The sequence below is a fragment of the Arachis ipaensis genome, chromosome B03, assembly GCF_000816755.2.
Source record: "Arachis ipaensis cultivar K30076 chromosome B03, Araip1.1, whole genome shotgun sequence".
Lineage (NCBI taxonomy): Eukaryota > Viridiplantae > Streptophyta > Magnoliopsida > Fabales > Fabaceae > Arachis > Arachis ipaensis.
The window spans coordinates 1,114,925-1,123,194 of NC_029787.2; positions in this window are offsets into that span (position 1 = coordinate 1,114,925).

The window sequence follows — 8,270 nt, forward strand, 5'->3', positions numbered from 1 at the left end:
TATGAGATTTCATCGCAGTTGTTAGTTCGAAAGTCTTGCCACCCCATGTTCTTGTGTGGCTATTTTCAAATAGCTAATTAATAAATCACCTGTTAGTTTAATGTAAATAAATTTAAATCCAAAATAACAAGCTCCTAACTCATTCTGCGAAGTTAGGGTTGGCCGAAAAATATTTACATACATATATACATATCTCAAATTCAAAATATATAGATAAAATCGTAGTTCTCCATAATCCTCTAGAAAGAGCAAAAAAAACAAGTATATAAGAGGATATATATATATATCAAAAGAGCCAAAGGAAACCCCAAAATGAAAATCACTTCGCTGCAGAAGCTCCAGACTCTTATCGAGGTGTCTTTCGACTTGTATCTGAAAAATGAGAATCAGAAGTTCTCAACATGGTAAAGGTGCCACGCATATAAGATATAAAATCCTGTGAATGCCAAAGGCAATCCTAAAACGCCGACACTCGAATTATAAAGCTTAAAGTACTAAACAGAAACCATAAAAAGGGTGGTCATCTAGGGAATTTTGAACTTAGCTTAAACTTAATCTCAATACTAAATGTTTCCACCTTTCTTTCATTCCTCTATCTCCAAAGACATTTCACAGACAGGCAAGCAGATAAAGACAAGCACAAGTAGAGTTGTGCTTAGTATTGATTTGAATACTAAACATAACTCATTTCCTCAAATTCGTTTAAAATCTTTAAAACTTAGTTTTTTTATTTGAATAAATAAAACAGAATTCAAGCCAAACCAAATCAGGTAATCGATTACTCCAAACAATTTTCAAAATCATTTCTTTTACTTAAACCAAAAACCACTTTCAGTTGCCTGATAAAGTCGGAGGTGTTCCCAACGTGATACGTGCTTCAAATGTTCGTGATATGAAGAGTTCAAGTGTTATTTAGAAGATATTAGTTTACATTTTTAGAATATTTTAATTTAATGTATTTTGATTTTGTTTATTTAATTACTGGATTGGGCCTTATGTTTATGGGTTTTAGGATTTTTCTTTGTTTTAACCTAATAAGAGGTTATAAATACCTCCTTAGCTATTGTAGTCGTAGAATAGAATTTTTAGAGGTTTAAAAATCCCTTTTTTGGTTTCGTGATGAAACCATGGTGTGGACAATTGAGGTTGAGGAGTCCCTCTCTTGTTACATCGGGAAATTGAGTAGAAGGTTGAGGAGTCCCTTCGATTCAATTTCCAAACTATGGCGTTGACAAGTTAGGTTGAGGAGTCCCTTTCTTGTTACATCAAGAAATTGGGTAGAAAGTAAAGTGATTCTCTTTGTATTCAATTTCAATTTATTCTTTTTGTTTTTATTTCGATTACAATTTATCTTTTTATTCTGTTTGTCTTATCTTTATGTTTATCTTTTATTTTGTATCACGTTGTGCTGTCATCGGAGGTGAAATCCCATCCTCTTCCACTGGTGCCCCCCTCATTCCGGCGTTTAACGATGTGCAAAATAATACAACAAAAATATCTTATCTAACAAAATTTTATCAATTCTAAATTAATTTAAATATTTGATTTTTTTAAATTTTTTGATATAATACCACAAAATATTTTAAATTTAACAATAATAACCATCATAAACTTAATATTTATAAAGTTACCCCACTGACACAAAAGTAGACTAAAGTATTACTAGCCAATTGTATGAAAGTAGATTCAGATAAATTTCTACCGTTAGATCAAAAAATATATATAATCTAATGACTCTTTATCAACAGGCACATCGATCAGCCAAAATTAAATGTATTACACATTAGTAAGCCAAACACACACGACACATGGAATCCGTGCCCCTATAAGCATGTTAGCTACTTCTCAAAAGGGTTTTGGTGGGTTTTTCTGGTCACTTTTGAGCCAATTTATTGGAATTTGTGTTGAGAAGTGATGTGGAACATGAAGCTTTATGGGAGTCTTCTTAATTTGCTAGTGGTTGGTGCTTTTTGAAATCCATAACCAAAAAATGAAAATCTTGATCCCTTAACGGTGAACCCCCTCTGTTTTTTTTTAAATAATCTTCATATTCTTTGGGATGGAATTGCCTCTAGCTGTGAAGAAGTCTTTACTCTTTAGAGATCTTTGATTTATTTATTCTTTTCTATTCTCAATTTCTCGGATAGCGAGCTTCAAAATTTTGCATTGCAGGGTTATGGAAATACTCCGTACTAATTAATGCTTCGCAGATGCCCATGCATTCGAGTTTTCACATTCAATTTTAGTTTGAATTATTTCGTTCAATTAGACAATTAGTTTCCTCCATGGCTTTGTAACATCCTTCTCACCTTGTTAGTAATATTACTTCTTCTATCTGGTTGGAGCATAATGCGCGTACCTTCAATGACAAATTGACAAGCAAGTTTTATAGGATAGGATGAGACCCCTAGAATCTATTTTTTAAGCTCATGATCTTTATAGAGGACTTTCCCTTTCAAACATTACGAGAGATTGAAAAGCTATGCTTTATAAATAAATCTTTTTTCTTCATGCTTTTTCTTTGTGCGGGGAGCTCTTATCCACAATCATCTAATATCCAATCTTCTATTGTCCTTCTCCTTCATCAATAAAAGAAAAAAAAAGGAAAAGTATAAGAACAAAAGCTTATCAGCCAAAAATATAAATAAATCTTCATGCTTTTTCTTTGTGCGGGGAGCTCTTATCCACAATCATCTAATATCCAATCTTCTATTGTCCTTCTCCTTCATCCTTCATCAATAAAAAAAGGAAAAGTATAAGAACAAAAGCTTATCAGCCAAAAATTAAATAAAATTACATTAATTTATATTAATAATTAATTAATTTTAATTTTTTTAAATTCAAAATTTAAAAAATTTTAAATTGATTAATTAAACCTAATTAAAATCTATAAAAATTTTCCTCTTTTCTCTCACATTAATCTATCAATTTCCAATAATCACAAATTCAAAAAATATATAAAAGAACATCCATTTAATATGAAAAAGAAACATTCTGATACTTAGTAGAAAAAACATCCATATATATTAACTCGTAGAGATTTTGAATTCATCTAAAGTATAAAGTATTTATTTGGCTGATATGCTTTTGGTTCCTAGTTTTACTCAAAAAAAAATAATTCAAAGAAAATAGAAGATAATTTAGCCTCATCCCTCATCCCTCATATTTGTTAATCATTCTTTTTTGTTAATTTATCCAATCTTTTTTTTTCTCTCATAAAATTTAAAAATTTGTACTTTTCATCTCATTTAAAGTTACAAATATGAACTCTCTTTTTATGTTTTCTGTAATTTAATCTTTTATTCTGTGTTTTGATTTAAATAGATAAGATAATTCATATCTACTTTAAGATGTTGGTTTCTTGATCTAAATCACTTTGTAACAAACTTGCAAATTATTTGAATTGTTTCATTTGTTCAATCACATTACTTATATTTTTGTGTATCTTTGTGCAAATTAATTACTTTATATATGGTCAGGTTTATGTCGAGCTTCAAGGTTTGTTAATTCATGTCCTAAACATGAACATGGTACTAGAATTTGGTCGTTGTGTTCTAAGATTAGCGGGGCTTGGATTCAAATTATCCAAATTAAAGATTTTTTTAAAATTTATCTAATCATTCCTGTCCTGTTTTTATCTAAGTATAAATTTGACCAATTACAGTGTGCACAGCTATTATTTAGAAAAGGGCATAATTGATACTAAGTCAGAATCAAATCGTGAATCTTATATATTACGAGGTGAGAATGCCATTACATTTTTACTCATTTTTATTATTTGGTTTCCCAATATTTTTAGTGATTTTAGCTTTATGTTACTGACCGAGGCCATATATTTGTTTTGATTTTGTTCCTCCTTTTCTATCGTAAGTTTTAAAATTATTCTTTCTTTTATTCACATTTTGTCTATTGTTTCTGATTGATAAATTAATAAATACTTGTGTTAAATAGTTCCAAACTTATTTCTCAGTATTTAAAGTGTTGACAGAGCATGATATTGTTGTTGATTGCTTCATAAGTACAAATTAATATATTGTATTATAATTATGATGTTATATTTTTTTTCTCAGTTACTGGTTTATTTATATGTTGAATGGTAATATATTTCGTACAATTTTATTCGATTGTTAATCTCAAAGGGGGAAAAATGGTTGGAATTTACCAGTTCTATTATCAAATAGAATTGACACATTTAAAGTGATGAATGTTTTGAGAAACAAAAACAGAAAGAATGAGCATCAACTTGGGTCCAATTAAAAAGGTTTTTGTAAATTGTGGAGAATTAGAAAAGGATATTTATGTACTGTGAGTATTGTATCTGTTGATAAACAATTAATAGATGTTTTTATTAAAGTTTTTATTGTTGTCATAGTTAAGGTGAAAGAGTAATTTAATATTAAGAAACAATAAAAGTGATTAATAAAATTTCTATTAATATAATTAGTGTTAATATATTAAGTTAATCTAGATACTTTTTATCTTAAAGGATGAATAGACAGAATAGTTGTTGTGAACGATGTGACTCTTTGATTAATTTTTTTTCTAAATATTAATTAGAGTGAGATTTGCATAATGCATTGGGTAGTATTTTGATTTTGTTTATTTAATTACTGGATTGGGCCTTATGTTTATGGGTTTTAGGATTTTTCTTTGTTTTAACCTAATAAGAGGTTATAAATACCTCCTTAGCTATTGTAGTCGTAGAATAGAATTTTTAGAGGTTTAAAAATCCCTTTTTTGGTTTCGTGATGAAACCATGGTGTGGACAATTGAGGTTGAGGAGTCCCTCTCTTGTTACATCGGGAAATTGAGTAGAAGGTTGAGGAGTCCCTTCGATTCAATTTCCAAACTATGGCGTTGACAAGTTAGGTTGAGGAGTCCCTTTCTTGTTACATCAAGAAATTGGGTAGAAAGTAAAGTGATTCTCTTTGTATTCAATTTCAATTTATTCTTTTTGTTTTTATTTCGATTACAATTTATCTTTTTATTCTGTTTGTCTTATCTTTATGTTTATCTTTTATTTTGTATCACGTTGTGCTGTCATCGGAGGTGAAATCCCATCCTCTTCCACTGGTGCCCCCCTCATTCCGGCGTTTAACGATGTGCAAAATAATACAACAAAAATATCTTATCTAACAAAATTTTATCAATTCTAAATTAATTTAAATATTTGATTTTTTTAAATTTTTTGATATAATACCACAAAATATTTTAAATTTAACAATAATAACCATCATAAACTTAATATTTATAAAGTTACCCCACTGACACAAAAGTAGACTAAAGTATTACTAGCCAATTGTATGAAAGTAGATTCAGATAAATTTCTACCGTTAGATCAAAAAATATATATAATCTAATGACTCTTTATCAACAGGCACATCGATCAGCCAAAATTAAATGTATTACACATTAGTAAGCCAAACACACACGACACATGGAATCCGTGCCCCTATAAGCATGTTAGCTACTTCTCAAAAGGGTTTTGGTGGGTTTTTCTGGTCACTTTTGAGCCAATTTATTGGAATTTGTGTTGAGAAGTGATGTGGAACATGAAGCTTTATGGGAGTCTTCTTAATTTGCTAGTGGTTGGTGCTTTTTGAAATCCATAACCAAAAAATGAAAATCTTGATCCCTTAACGGTGAACCCCCTCTGTTTTTTTTTAAATAATCTTCATATTCTTTGGGATGGAATTGCCTCTAGCTGTGAAGAAGTCTTTACTCTTTAGAGATCTTTGATTTATTTATTCTTTTCTATTCTCAATTTCTCGGATAGCGAGCTTCAAAATTTTGCATTGCAGGGTTATGGAAATACTCCGTACTAATTAATGCTTCGCAGATGCCCATGCATTCGAGTTTTCACATTCAATTTTAGTTTGAATTATTTCGTTCAATTAGACAATTAGTTTCCTCCATGGCTTTGTAACATCCTTCTCACCTTGTTAGTAATATTACTTCTTCTATCTGGTTGGAGCATAATGCGCGTACCTTCAATGACAAATTGACAAGCAAGTTTTATAGGATAGGATGAGACCCCTAGAATCTATTTTTTAAGCTCATGATCTTTATAGAGGACTTTCCCTTTCAAACATTACGAGAGATTGAAAAGCTATGCTTTATAAATAAATCTTTTTTCTTCATGCTTTTTCTTTGTGCGGGGAGCTCTTATCCACAATCATCTAATATCCAATCTTCTATTGTCCTTCTCCTTCATCAATAAAAGAAAAAAAAAGGAAAAGTATAAGAACAAAAGCTTATCAGCCAAAAATTAAATAAAATTACATTAATTTATATTAATAATTAATTAATTTTAATTTTTTTAAATTCAAAATTTAAAAAATTTTAAATTGATTAAGTAAACCTAATTAAAATCTATAAAAATTTTCCTCTTTTCTCTCACATTAATCTATCAATTTCCAATAATCACAAATTCAAAAAATATATAAAAGAACATCCATTTAATATGAAAAAGAAACATTCTGATACTTAGTAGAAAAAACATCCATATATATTAACTCGTAGAGATTTTGAATTCATCTAAAGTATTTAGCTGGGTTTTGGCTGATATGCTTTTGGTTCCTAGTTTTACTCAAAAAAAAATAATTCAAAGAAAATAGAAGATAATTTAGCCTCATCCCTCTTCGTTAATATTTGTTAATCATTCTTTTTTGTTAATTTATCCAATCTTTTTTTTTCTCTCATAAAATTTAAAAATTTGTACTTTTCATCTCATTTAAAGTTACAAATATGAACTCTCTTTTTATGTTTTCTGTAATTTAATCTTTTATTCTGTGTTTTGATTTAAATAGATAAGATAATTCATATCTACTTTAAGATGTTGGTTTCTTGATCTAAATCACTTTGTAACAAACTTGCAAATTATTTGAATTGTTTCATTTGTTCAATCACATTACTTATATTTTTGTGTATCTTTGTGCAAATTAATTACTTTATATATGGTCAGGTTTATGTCGAGCTTCAAGGTTTGTTAATTCATGTCCTAAACATGAACATGGTACTAGAATTTGGTCGTTGTGTTCTAAGATTAGCGGGGCTTGGATTCAAATTATCCAAATTAAAGATTTTTTTAAAATTTATCTAATCATTCCTGTCCTGTTTTTATCTAAGTATAAATTTGACCAATTACAGTGTGCACAGCTATTATTTAGAAAAGGGCATAATTGATACTAAGTCAGAATCAAATCGTGAATCTTATATATTACGAGGTGAGAATGCCATTACATTTTTACTCATTTTTATTATTTGGTTTCCCAATATTTTTAGTGATTTTAGCTTTATGTTACTGACCGAGGCCATATATTTGTTTTGATTTTGTTCCTCCTTTTCTATCGTAAGTTTTAAAATTATTCTTTCTTTTATTCACATTTTGTCTATTGTTTCTGATTGATAAATTAATAAATACTTGTGTTAAATAGTTCCAAACTTATTTCTCAGTATTTAAAGTGTTGACAGAGCATGATATTGTTGTTGATTGCTTCATAAGTACAAATTAATATATTGTATTATAATTATGATGTTATATTTTTTTTCTCAGTTACTGGTTTATTTATATGTTGAATGGTAATATATTTCGTACAATTTTATTCGATTGTTAATCTCAAAGGGGGAAAAATGGTTGGAATTTACCAGTTCTATTATCAAATAGAATTGACACATTTAAAGTGATGAATGTTTTGAGAAACAAAAACAGAAAGAATGAGCATCAACTTGGGTCCAATTAAAAAGGTTTTTGTAAATTGTGGAGAATTAGAAAAGGATATTTATGTACTGTGAGTATTGTATCTGTTGATAAACAATTAATAGATGTTTTTATTAAAGTTTTTATTGTTGTCATAGTTAAGGTGAAAGAGTAATTTAATATTAAGAAACAATAAAAGTGATTAATAAAATTTCTATTAATATAATTAGTGTTAATATATTAAGTTAATCTAGATACTTTTTATCTTAAAGGATGAATAGACAGAATAGTTGTTGTGAACGATGTGACTCTTTGATTAATTTTTTTTCTAAATATTAATTAGAGTGAGATTTGCATAATGCATTGGGTAGGTGAAAGAGTTATTAAGAAACAATAAAAGTGATTAATAAAATTTCTATTAATATAATTAGTGTTAATATATTAAGTTAATCTAGATACTTTTTATCTTAAAGGATGAATAGACAGAATAGTTGTTGTGAACGATGTGACTTGTGACTCAATTTTTTTTCTAAATATTAATTAGAGTGAGATTTGCATAATGCATTGGGTA